General features: G+C 37.4%; 1 protein-coding gene across 6 annotated transcripts in view; it reads left to right on the top strand.

The window, feature by feature from the left end:
- Positions 1-2518: 2518 nt before the first annotated feature.
- ADAMTS3 (ADAM metallopeptidase with thrombospondin type 1 motif 3) overlaps positions 2519-13220 on the top strand; it is a 154831-nt gene continuing 144129 nt past the window's right edge. For 3 of the 6 annotated variants that reach the window (XM_068680402.1, XM_068680401.1, XM_068680403.1), the window contains exons 1-4: positions 2519-2691; positions 6178-6420; positions 7074-7248; positions 8895-9015. The gene's annotated coding sequence lies outside the window, so the exon portion shown is untranslated. The remainder of the gene's footprint in view (positions 2692-6177; positions 6421-7073; positions 7249-8894; positions 9016-13220) is intronic. The other 3 variants (XM_068680405.1, XM_068680404.1, XM_068680406.1) reach the window with 3 other exon arrangements.

Raw genomic sequence — 13220 nt, 5'->3', positions numbered from 1 at the left:
CCACAAAGTATCTAGGCAGAATGGAGTTGAAACAGTCTTCATTCTCATACATTTTAATTTTCTTTTAAGTCTTAGTTTAACACATCTAGTCGTTTACATTAATTACGTTAATTGTTACACTCTATTTCTAGACTTATTTTCTGCAGCAACATCAAGCTGCTTTTGTCTCTAATAATAAGTATGGCTCAGGAGAAACTGTCCTGTGAGAATAAAACAACAATTGGTAAACCTAGAAACTCATAGGTAGTTAGATTAGTGGTGATCAGAGAATGTTTCTGTTGTTTAATTTGGTTCATTCAAGAGGACAAAGGAAATAGCATTTGTGCACTTGGATGGTAGCAAATTGTACTTATGTCACTGGATCCTAAGCAGTGGCATGTGGTTTTCTGGCACATTCAGTTAGATTTTCTAAAGATCTTGTAGCTATGTTTCAACAATTACAGTTGGGGATGGAGTTTTGAAGGTGCTGTGTGCAAAGCAGGTTCCACTGGGACAATTCAGCCTGGCTTTTTTGACTTAACTTGGAGGTATCGCCCTTACTGTAGCTAACTTCCTCTCAACCTCCAGCTTTAAGATGCAATTATAAAATATGTGAAACATTTCATCTTCCTGGAGCAAATCAGCCTCCGTGGACACATACACTCAGAAACCTTTGGTCTCATTACTATTTCTGAAAAAGGACTTTTCTACCTCTAATAATTTCATAGAGGTGAGCAGTGGGAATGTAAAATCCTATCTTAGTCTCTGTGAACTCTTCAGGATGATTTAGAGCATAGCAGTGAGGGTCCAAAGGAATATGTTTTTTAATTTTGAATGTAGTCTCCTCAGTGTTCCTGGCACAAGGTTTTAAGTAAATGTTCACAAAGAAAATTGTCACATCATGTAAACTATCTATACATTGTTCTTTTTAATTATAAAAGCATCAAGTGGCATTTCCTTGCCCATAAAATTCCCTAGCCCTATATTGCCAGGTGTGGCAATAAATCGTATAGCAGTGAATCAAACCAGGCCCTTTTTTCATAACACTAAAAGCTACAATTCTCAGATAATCTTTGCCATTGCTTTCCCCTCAAAATTAGAAGGTATTGTTATGAGGTGATATGCAAATTTTGCTCTCCAGTTCTTTCTCAATTTTCAGACACTGATAAGCATTTTAGACAGTTGATGTATTACTTGTTTTACAGCACTCATTTGGAGTTAGAACAGCCTGGAGTGGTGCCCTGGAACTGATTTCTGATGTACCGGAACCGTGTCCCTGGCTGTATGTATTAGTCTTCTGGCACCTCCTTCCTTGCAAAATTAGCTAGGTTTTTATGATGTTTTACATACTGCATACGTTGATGACATCCATCTGTTGATTTATGGTGATTCTGAGAGCAATAAAAAGATGAATATAAAAGCTGGAAAGGTAACTAATCCTTTTGAAACCCACTTGAAGATTCAAGTGACTTTCCATGTAGGGTTGTTGGATAGAGCAGTTTTTCATTCAAAACTTAACATAGAAGTTCCATTTCTTACTTTCTAAATAAGGAAGTACCTGCTTGATTCTTCAGTCTGTTTCTTCTTGATTCTTCAGATCACATGTATCAGGCTGAACTGTTGTCTTTTGACCAACATGAAAACAAATGCAAGCTTTTTAAAAATATAAATAATTAGTTTCTTACAGTGGGAAAATATAGCAACCATTAGGCCCTTAACCTCTGCCCTTTTGTCAAAGCAGATTGCAGAATGCTTGCTAATAAGTGATATTTAAATGTTTCTTTATTTGCCTTCAGATCCATTGGTGTCAGCAGGCAGTGGGGGAAAGTAAAAGAGGAAATTGTTCATACAGAGGTCAGGGAGATCTTTTGAGTATTAGCTTGAAGTCATCGTGTCTCCTGATTTAGAACAAAGACAATGCTTAGTATCCATAGATATTCATATGCACGAGATCAAGAACTGAGTGCTTAACTCCATTGCAAAGTAGACTCAACCAATCTGTCAAGGAGGATGGAGTACTGAGACATATGCTATTGAATGGAACTAGAAGAATTCTTGTTCCAGTGTGGACTGTAATTCTTTGTACTGGGGAAAGTTTAAACCACAGTGGGATGCAATGATATAGATTGTATCTTTGTCACATTCTATGTGTCAAGACTTTTTTTTCTTATTCTCTGTGACTAACATTTCCATAAATTTGTCTGTCTCTGGTAACATAGCAATAGACTTTAACAGGTGTTGAAATACTTGGGTGCACTGTTTTATAGGATATAGCTGTTGTGACTAAAAGAGCTCATCATGGAACAAGGAAAAGGTTGCTATTGCTTATGTCAGAACAGACACTTGATTTCAGTGCAGGATTGTGTCACTGCAACATCAGAAGTAAAGAAGGAAATAAAAGACTGTAAGAGCATGAAACCACTGCAGATTTTTGGAACTGCGAGAAATGGTTTCAATGAATATCCTGTAGGCGATCAATGGATATCCAAGATGCTACCTTGGGGAAAGGTGTACAGCTGCAGATAATTTCTTTAGCTTTTGCTAATCCTATCTTTTGTCTGTTAATGTCAACTGAAGCGGTTTTCTGTGGACTGAGTGCCTGACTTTCTCATTGTCTTTTGTTCATACTGGCTTTTTCCTCTTCCTAAAATAACTTGGTCCTGCGAACGAACCATTCAGCAGCCTGGAACTTGAAACTCAAGCTGAAAAAAGGTGGGCACCATCACTTCATACTAGTGGAATAACTGTCCTGAATTTAATGGGGTTAAAGTGGTATAAAATTGTTAATGAGAGTAGAATGCAGTTTTAAACATACCAAGTTGAGTGCATTTTAAGTGGTTGTCTTAAAACGTTTAAGCAAATGCCTTTTTACTATGCAGTTGCATGACAAAACTTTGACATGTTAAGGCTAGGTAGAAAAATATGTTGTATTTTCTATAAATACTGTTTTATACATAAGCTATATACTTGTGAAATCATACCAAGTTAATAGAGGGATTCCTCAATTTTATTACATGCTGGAAATACTGTTCTAAAAATGCTTGAAGTGATTGAAACAACTGATGTACAGACATACGGGAAAGAAGAAAGGTGCAGATAAATGTAATAATGTCTTTAGGTTGCTATGCTTAAAAGTAGCATGCTGCCAAGTAGGTTAAATAGCACCATCTTTGAATGAAAAAGCTGCTGAGCAGCTTGAAGCTGCTGATTATAGTGCTTTTGAGAAAGCAGTGCCTGTTCATTATAGAGGACGTGCTTTATGAACTATGAATCCTTTTTTATCTCATGCAAAACTATTTTAGATTAAGTCTCTTTCCAATTTGTATTGTTCAAATAATTATACTTAGCTGGGGTCAGAGTTTGGATAATGCATTCCCAGCCCCTAGGTTTATTAACTGGCTCCACAAGCAGACCACAATGTCAAACAGCCCAAAGAGGTTTCCTATTTACTCTGCATTTTGGCTATTTTCAGCTGTGTTGCTCTTTCGTGCTGCGGTCTAATCAATTTAGCCATTTGATAAGTGCTTCTCCATTATGTGACTCACCTCATTTACTGAAGTTTTCTTTCCAAACAGAAACGTACACTTAAAAAAATGCACAGTCTCCATTTAAGACTACATTCTTCAGAACGAACCACTTCTCAGTTCCAAGTAGTAAACCACAGTTAAAACAGGAATAGAAAGATGGTGTACTCGGTGAGGGTCCAATTTGGGGGAACATCTGGGTTTGTTAGTGTGAGCGGTTAAAGTATGCTGAAGTGTTTTATTTAGAGCAGACTTTTCTTTGTGTTTGGCATTTTGGTCACTCTGTGTGCTTGGTTCATCTGAGTAACTTTAATGGGAGGTCCAGGCAGAGCAGGGTAGCGCAGTAACAGAGCTGAAATCTGTCATGGGATTAGAATGAACCTCTGCAAATGCAGTTCTCTCCATATCACAACCAGCATCCTGAAGCAACCTAATGTATGTGCCTTATTGTTACATCAGGCCTGCTTCATGAAATGCCCAGATAGTTTCAGTTTTGTCCATGTGAGTCCACATTTCATTTGAAGACCATTTGCTCAGACAACATATCTTCTTTTGTCCCCTGAAATATGTAAATTTTTTTAAAGAATTTCCCCAGGTCATTTGAGCTGGGAAGAAGGGCTGTTTTCCTCTCCAAAGTTGTATAGTGATGGATCATAATGTCATTTTTCCTCTCATCATTTCTGATAGTTTGGAGCTCTGCTTTCAAAAGCAACCAGAATGTGACAGTGGCTCCTTCACTACTAGTCTGTGGACATTAAGTCTCTCATGCAATTAGTGTGGCCTTTTGAGGCTCACTTTCCTTTAGATGGTGTGATGAAATGTTGGTCAGTATTTCTTTTACTGTAGATGCACTCAGTTCTTCCCAACGCTTGCACTGTCAGTCTGTTATCAGTAGTTTCCGAAAATGAGCTGCTGTGACATTTCAGGAAAAGTCACTTGAACTCAGAGCAATTTGCTTTTATTCAGTGACCTGTGTACATGAACTTCCAATGACTATTCTCCTCCAAGAAGAAGAATTAAAAAAAAAAAAAGAAAATAACATGCTTGGTTTTTCTACTGATAAGATACCCTTCTGGAGGAACAGCAATTGGAAAAACCAGATGGATGTGGATTGAGAGCTAGATTCCTATGCCAGCTCCCTGGCACTAGATCACTTAGTTAAACTGTGCATCTCTAATTCCAGTTTCTTTCTTTTCTGTGTATTTTACCTCTAAGTTTTGCAGGCCCAGGAGTGTCTCTTTTTACTTGTTAACATACAGTATCTTGTACAATAGAGGCATAGTTTTGCCTCGCACCTCCAACCATGGTGCTAATTCAGGTGAATAACCACCTGTTGCTTTCCTCAGACATGGTTAAATCTGTGTTCATATATCTTTGCTATGTTAAAGTAGGTTTCTGATGAACGTAAGTTAATTACTGATCAGAACTGGATGCTATGTTGTAAGTTGTTCAGAACATCTGTGTTGTTCTGAGGCTAAGCGTTGCACTTGAAAAGTTCTTATACCCTGAGAAGTATCCAGCAGACTGAAAGAAACATGAAGACCATCTCTAAGTTTTGCTATGTCTAAGTGATTCTCATCTCTTTTGGCCTTCCGGTACATGCAATTAACAATTCAGGAGGCCAGCGACTAACATAGGGCTATAATTTTTCTTGAAACCAAAGGGTGCAATTATTTGTTATGCAGCAATACATACCTTCCCATTTGCAGTAGTACTTCTAAACACACACAGAGGAGAGGCTACTAGATGCATCATGGCAGGTATTTGGAAAAATTTGTGTACTTTGGTTTAACAGTTTGATTTTTTTCCTGGAAGTGCTGAATATTAATTAGACTCATTTACATCATCTGCATAGTGTATAGGGCCCTCCTATTACAAAATATTACTATGAAATACACAGCAGTACCTTGGGCTATGTAGTAGCCACCTTATTTCATTGAAATCTGCTGGTTGCCATGCAGTAAGCCACTGTGAAAGTAGATGTCACCTGGCAATTGTAATGATAATGTTGGTTTGCTACATATGATTGAGGACAGAACTAATTTGTTACACTGCACTTCTGCAGTACCACAATGAAAGCATACATGTAGAGTCTCTTATCTCCAACAAGGGTTTTGTCCAGAAATTAGTAGCTGACAGCTCTCTGTGCTCAACAGCACGTGCTGTTCCCCCATGCTGACAACTTTGAACCTGGAAGCAAAACGTAAATGTCTGTTTCACTGGCTACTCCTCGCATTGAGCTGAAATCTCAAGCCTCAGTAGAACAGTTTGATGGAGCTGCAGACCGTTAATCATGTAACACTGGTGAATGTGTGCAGCTTTTTCTTCACCCCTGCCCAGACCTTAGACGGAGAGGGAAGTAATCTATCACACTAGAGGGAGCATTTCTTCAAGTCAACAACCTGGTCTTTAAACTGAACCCTGCTTGGCCTTTTAGGTAGAACCGCTTTGCTCTACCTCTTATATGGCAAAGCTATATTTTACCCAATGCATTTAGAGAAATTATTGTTTACTTCCCATACTTATGCTACTTTTTCTACTTTTGTGTTTAGACTCAATTTTAAATGTATTTTAAAGTGAGTCTACTGGTGTGTTGCAGGATTGCAACAGTTAAATTAGTCGCTCTGTTTTGTAGTGTTTGCTTGAACTTAAAAATGTTTCTCCCTCTCCCTAGGGCAGAGAGACTAGAAGTGGATCCATTCCAATTCAGTCACTGACTTCCCTTCAGAGACTGCCTTCAAATTGGTTCAAGTTACAGTAACAGTTTTCATGATAGAAACACAGTTTTGGTGAGAACTGGACTGAATCTTCCAAGTGTCTGTGACTGTATAAGGACTGTATAAAGATGTTTTTTCCACCTGTGATGACTGCTCTTGATTCTTTGTTGGCCCTCTCTGAGTTTTGGTTCTGAGGTGAGGTGAGCACTTGCATTGACTTGGCAAAAACTAACCCTTAAGGGTCATCTTCTTAAAAGATGGAGTTTGGCATTGCCGAATTATACCAGTTCAAGGAACAGAGCAAAAAGTCTAGAGTTAAATCACTGACTTGTGTTCATTTGATACAATTTGGTTTTGAATGTTCCCATTAGAGAAGAAAAACAATAAAACAGCAGGAGATCTTGTCTCTGTGGAAAGCCAAGTTTAATAGTGCATTCTCTGCTTCATTGCTTATTCCCAAGTTATTAAGTTTTGCAATCTTCTTGTGCTCGAGAGTTGAGAAAAGAAAATGATTTTTTATAAATTTGCCTAATGTCATGTATTGATGGAGATTTCAAAGCCACTAAAAATTACTAAGTTGAAAGTTTGTGATGATAGTGCATCTCTACAGCTTTCCCTTTGCTTATGTAGATTGCTTGCATTTCACTTCTATGCCTAAACATGACTTGCATCAACTTCCAATTCTTCGTACCCTAGTGCTGCCTAACAGCAGCACACAGGTTCAGTGCTTCCCAGAAAGCATGATAACATACATTGTCTTCCTAAAAAAACGAATTCACAGGTTATATTGCTAAGTGCCATTTTCTGTAGATGTTTGTACTGTTGAACAATTTATTTCCTTTCTCCATAACAGATTGTAAAACAGGTGAAAAGCATCTCATGTCCAGACATGCAAAAGGGCTTTCAAGTAGCCTCTCCCCCAGGGACAGGAATGTCTTCTGTTGTGGTGAATTGCTAGGCGATAGCTCTTGCCATGTAATGCTGGAACAGGATGCAGCAGGAAAGTCACATGCACACAAAGTCACCAGGTAAGTTTTTCAATGTCTTATTAATCAGTGCAGACACTATTTTTCCAGTCCAAAATGAAGAATCTTGGCTTTGGGAACTTATCCTGGTACAGTACAGCTGCTGACCAAGGTAGATGAGAAAGGAAGGAGGGAGAACAGAAGGAGAGAGAAGGAAGTTTTGATTTGTGACTGAAGCAATAAAAAAGAAGCAGTGCATCTGACTTGCCATTTTTTTGCCATTTTTACAGAATTAGTAACCTGAGGGACAAGATTTGTAACAGACTTGGCAGTTTTTCAGGCAGAATTGTAATCAGACATGCCTTTGTCCTCTCTTGGCTTCTTCCAGTTTCAGAAAACTATCACCATCTTGACCAAATTAATTCCAGCCATCATTGGTGCTGTTTTTGGAACCACCCTCACAGAGAGACATGAGACAAAATATCTCTCTTGTAACATCCTATCTTTTGTTCTGATAATTGACTGGATAATTGAATGCCTTTAAAGGCATGATTTGCAGAAGCAGCTGAATCACTTTCACACTGGGCATTAGGTGCTTTAAATAATCTCTAGTTTGGTGTCAAGTGAAGAAACTTTAGCTCCTGTGGAGAATAAAGTTAGACTCTGATTTGTTGAAAAAGTTTTTGAAAGGATCGGCACCATATCTTTCTGTATTAATTTCAATAGGAAATTGTGAGGTACTTAACACTAGGAAACCAAGCTGGTTGCTTATGTCTGGTCTATGCACGGACATTTGGTTGACATAAGTCAACGATTGTCCCCATAAGTTTGTGTGCACCCCTTTATATGGTTGGTGTAAGCCAGAAGACCTTAGTCTGCTGTCAGATCTTCCTGAATGATGCCTGTTGTGAGTCAGCATAAGGGTCTTGCTGTCACAGCAGTGTAAACCAGGACCATTCATTTCAAAAAGCAGGCCCTACCAAGACTCCCTAATCGACTGCTACAATGAATGCCCACTTTTCTAAAGCAGTGTATTCAATTTAGGATTTTCATAAGTCATGGTTTTAGTACTAAATGTAAATGTGGTAAATTTCACTTCATAGATTGGATTGCACCCAACATTGTGATTTTATCTCGAGTATTTGACACATCCTATTTTAAAATGCAGAGCATGTTGTAGTGCATATATGTGAGGTAATGACAGGCCAGCTTTGCACTTAAGTAATGAAAACTAGTTTCCTGGAAAGGTAGCTGTAAATTTTATCAGAACTTTAGGCATAGGATAATGCCTAATTAAAATATATCACTTACTGACATGCAGGTTTGTATTTGCATTTTCATTGCAGCTCCTTCTCACTAAATTGTAGCCCTGTTAGAATTTCAGTCTAAGAGCAAGCTTTAACCAGAATTGAAACTGAAAAAACATCCAACTCTTTTTTTGAAAAAAAAAAAGAAATATATATATATATATATATGATCAATTTGGAGCTCCTGTTTTAAACACTGTGGTGGTGACACTAGTCACTAAAGTGACACTAGTCACTAAAGTCACTAGGATAAGATTTCAAGTCAGTAAGACTTAATTGATTTTTTTTTTTTTGTACTTTTGCTCCTGGGATATTTATAAGTATAAACACATGTTAATAGTATTCATCCTGCTTTCCTTCATCTAGAAAGCTGAAAGAAAATCCTTTTGCTTATCGTTACAGCAGCTCAGTCTTGAAACAGCTACATCAGAGTGCAGAGAAGTCTATTAGTGCTTTGCTGGATTTAGTCCCTTCCTGCAGTCTTGTTGCTGTGCATTTCCTACACCTACCTCAGGGAACACAGGTCAGTTGACAATTCTGCCTTCTACTCTTCACTCTTAAAGTAATCACAATGGATTTGGTAATGAACAGTTTAATGACAGGATGTAAAAAATGGATGAAAATGTTTAAAGGCTCTGTGATTTGAGAAGAGTTCAGAACCGACAGATTTATGAAGTCATCAATGTATATCAGGTACCTGAAGCTACAGGTGGCTTTCTACATTGAGAAGAAGCAAACATATTTAGCCTGCCTTTAAAAGAAGAACAGGTACAAAAGTTATTGATTTTACACATAGTGATCTCGATTCTGTGCTGTAGTTTTGAGTTTCCAGTCTAGAACACATGCACACATACACTCCTATTCTATACGCAATGGCATATATTTAACTTTATAACTTTACTAGTCCCATTTTTGGCAGTATTATCTGCAGATCTAGCTTTGTACTTTCAGATCTTGCAAGTGCCAGCTGCTAGGCACAGATCTGGAATTCTGTTTCTTTTGTTTGATCTCAAAATCAAAATTGTATCTTGAAGAAAACATCTTTTAAAATGGTTAACATTTAAATCATTTTTCTCACTTCCTGTCTTTATGCTGAGTGAGTCTGTCTTTGGCATTGAGTTCAAATGATGTGCATGTGAACTAGGTTAGGCCTGCCCCGCAAAGCACTTGAGAATCTTAAAAAATGAGAGCACTTAGATGGAAGTGCATGTACTTCAGGTTCTTTACACACTTCCATTATTTTGCTGTAGCATAGGGCTTAAAAGATGCCCAAGGAAAACTTCTGACAAACATTAGATATAATCTTATTTATCTGTCTACGGTGAGTACCTCTAGTATTTAATACAAATTTATGTTCAGGCTCTTATTCAACATTTATCTGAGTAGTCAAGACAGAATCTCTTTAGATTTCATTTAGGAAGTGTTTCTTTGTATGTGGTTTGCATCATTGCTCCACTAAAATATGTTAACTGCTTAGGCTAAACTGTATTGTAGAAACATTAGGCATCTCTCCCAAGATTATTAAAAGTGACTTCTGATTTTATATGACTATTTTGAAATACAGTATATGTTAAAGAGCTTGGTTGTAAACTTTCTTTCTGCTGTCCCAAACTGTAGTTATGAATATTCACTTTTCTTCATTACTTCCTAAAGGGGGCCTTCTTTCAGGGCACCTGTGTACATCTCTTTAATGAACACATTATGTCATCGTATGAACAACATTGTATATAGGTTAGGTTCTTCAAGCCAGTGTTCAGAGGAGTGGAGTTGAATTTCCATTGTCATGCAAGTCTCCAAAACTTAGTGCCAGCTCTGCACTTCAGTTGTGCATTACAGTATGAATTACAGCAAAGTCCAGAAAAATATGCTGAGATTTGTCCTGTGTGGAGTCTTTTTATGCTTACAGCTTCACCCTAGAAAACACAGACCTCTACCTGTGTGTTCAGCAAGTTTAGAATTGTCCATCAGAAATAATCATTAAAAAAACAAACCAACAACAACAACAACAACAAAAACAGATCTGTTTGGAAAGGCCATTTCCTAATCAGGAGTGGGGTAAAAATGCTATATTCCAAATGCCAGCATTTCAAGTTTTTAGCTCAGCCTTTTTTTTTTACAAAGCTAACCTTCACTGCTGTCTAATAAAATGAAATAAGAGTGAAAAGTTCAAATATTAGACTTTCCTGTGGAGCTGGTTTCATGGTAGCCTGACAGCCAACATCAACAGTATGATAGTAGGGAGTTCATGTTTCTGTCTAGTCTGTGGTGGCCTGCTGAGATGGCATATGCCTGGGAGTGAATAAAAGCCCTAATGGGAAAACCTAACTTGTACCTCATGTAGGTCCCTAATTCAATGACCAAAGGAGATTTTTCTTTTCTTCTTCAGTATCTCAAAGTAGGTATCATTTATTTGTATGCATGGGGGAAAAATGGGAAACACATCATAGCTCAGAGAAGTGTATTTTAGTAAATAGCTGAGGAAACCTCAGTCTTGGATCCTAAATTCTGTTCTCAGCCAAATTCAGACAGTTGCCTTGAAATCCATAGAGGTGGTTGAGAGAAATGAGAATGGAAGTTCACCCAGTTAGTGCATGTGAGGGAGAATCTCTTGTTGTGATTTCGTTAGTTTTTTGTTTGTATGTTTGTTTGTTTTGTGTGTGTGTTTATGCAATTAAAAAAGAAAAATGTTTCTTAAACACATAGATTTCTCCCATGGAAAAGAAACAACATTAGATACATTAGATTTGACAAAATTTAATGTGGCTTAATGTTGCTATCTAAAGAAGAAACAATTTATATCAAGGCTGTAGAGTAGAGTGGAAAATAGAGGAAGAAATCTTTGTAGCAGCGTTCAAGTAGAAGGCCTCCACTGGGCCTTTTTTATGTTTGTGTCGTTGTTTAAAGGAGTTAAGCTATATTTTCACTTAGTTTGCTAAAAATAGTGTCTCATCTTCCAAGGAAGAAAGCTTCAGGACAAACAGAGTGGCTGAAGATGAGTGTTGAAGTGTAAGTTTATGTCCTTTTTGAGCATTTGACTGCAGTGCTTGAGTTGTTTATAGCTGTTGTCTTTGTCATAAACAAGATTTGGCCTTGCTGCATGTACTATGAGGATGCAGAAAGATGCTGAAACGATGTGGACGTTGTAAGAAAATAATTGTGCCTGTCTTTTATCAACAGAACCTAACATGCAGGTTTTGTGAAAATGACAGTAAAGGGGAGATCCTTGTCCTTTCTTTTTGTTGGGTGGTAAATTCAGGAGAAATGTTAAGGAACACATATTTGTAGGCAGATTTCTGGGGAGTCACTTGCAATGTATGAGAAGTAGACTTGTATAGAGTCATTCCTATTCAGCAGTGATGAGCTAAATTAAGTGGACAGTGTCTTCTGTTATCTGTTATTCAGCTACATAGACGAAACACAGCTGTTCAGGAGAAAAGCAGACAGATACCTCACTAGGCAGCAAACACTCCTCTTTTTCAATTCATTCCTGAGCTTTTCAAATACGACTATGGGAGATGGTTCCATCTTTACACTGGATTTAGCCTGGAATATAATACTTTTTCCTCATGCAGTAGCTACATTGTAGGGAAGAGTTGAATGCTCCTTTTAACAACACTTGAGAAATATGGTTATTGAAAGCACTAAAATTATATTCTTCAGTCATGATGATCAGGAAAGCCCAGCACAATCTATTATATGTTGAGTTACTTTTGCATTCCATTCTCTTGATGTGGTCTCCTGTATCTTCATTTTTTAAGATTACAGACATTCACTGAAATTAAATCCTTTCCTCTAGTGACTAAAATCCAAATGATATCTTTTGGGGTTTTTAAAATGCAAACAGTAATTCAAGTATCTTCATTATAATTCTAATGAAAAAGCAGACTGATGATTCTAATTCTTTCAGGAAGGATGATTCAATATGATTTTGAAAACTGATGTAGTAAGTTTTATAAACTTCCATTATAAACTACACTGTACAATCAGTGCATACAGTGACTAAAGGATATGATACAGTAAATGAAAAAAAGTAACTAAAGTATATTTAAAATCAGCAGTGTGCCCCAGAATCCAATTAGAGGGTTTCTAAAATCTGCATCTGGATCTGCATTAAACAACCACACCACTTTTAGTTTAGTGATTTTTTTTTCTTAAAGTAGGCTGTTGTTTTTCTCTGTGAAGAGGTTATAACTAAGCCTGTAAGTGGAAACGAAAAAGGGAGACTTATGTATATGTAAGAATATATATATATAAATAGGGATACAGTAAGATTTCAGCATAGTGTTTACATTGAAGCATACTCTGTATCAGGGACATGCAGCCAAATGCTTGAGGATAAACATATGAGTCACAACCACAGGAAAACTGGCTCACCAGTTGTTCTGTCTGTGAATTTATCATTAATTAAGTAGTTCTGCAAGCATCACAAGCCTGGTGTTCTAACAATTTTTTTGTCTCACTGAAGCTTTGCCAGTGGTTGGGAGGTTTTTAGGACTCCTTTTCCTGTGAGGTGATGTTGCAGCTTTTCTTTCAGGACAGTTGTTCTTTCTCCTTTACCTTACTGCCTATGTTACAAAATTTGCAAGAACCTAGTTATCTTGCAGATCTCTATTCATCTGCCAAACTTTGGCTAAAATTGGGTGAGGAGATCAAGATGTATGAAGGAAGCATGTATGTACAGACAGATAGGTCCTGCTTCTGTAGTAAATTAGGGAGAAAAAAGGGACT

Source organism: Anas acuta, chromosome 4 (assembly GCF_963932015.1).
Source record: "Anas acuta chromosome 4, bAnaAcu1.1, whole genome shotgun sequence".
NCBI lineage: Eukaryota > Metazoa > Chordata > Aves > Anseriformes > Anatidae > Anas > Anas acuta.
The sequence above is the reverse complement of the archived record's forward strand: the minus strand, read 5'-3'. Positions and strand labels throughout refer to the sequence as shown.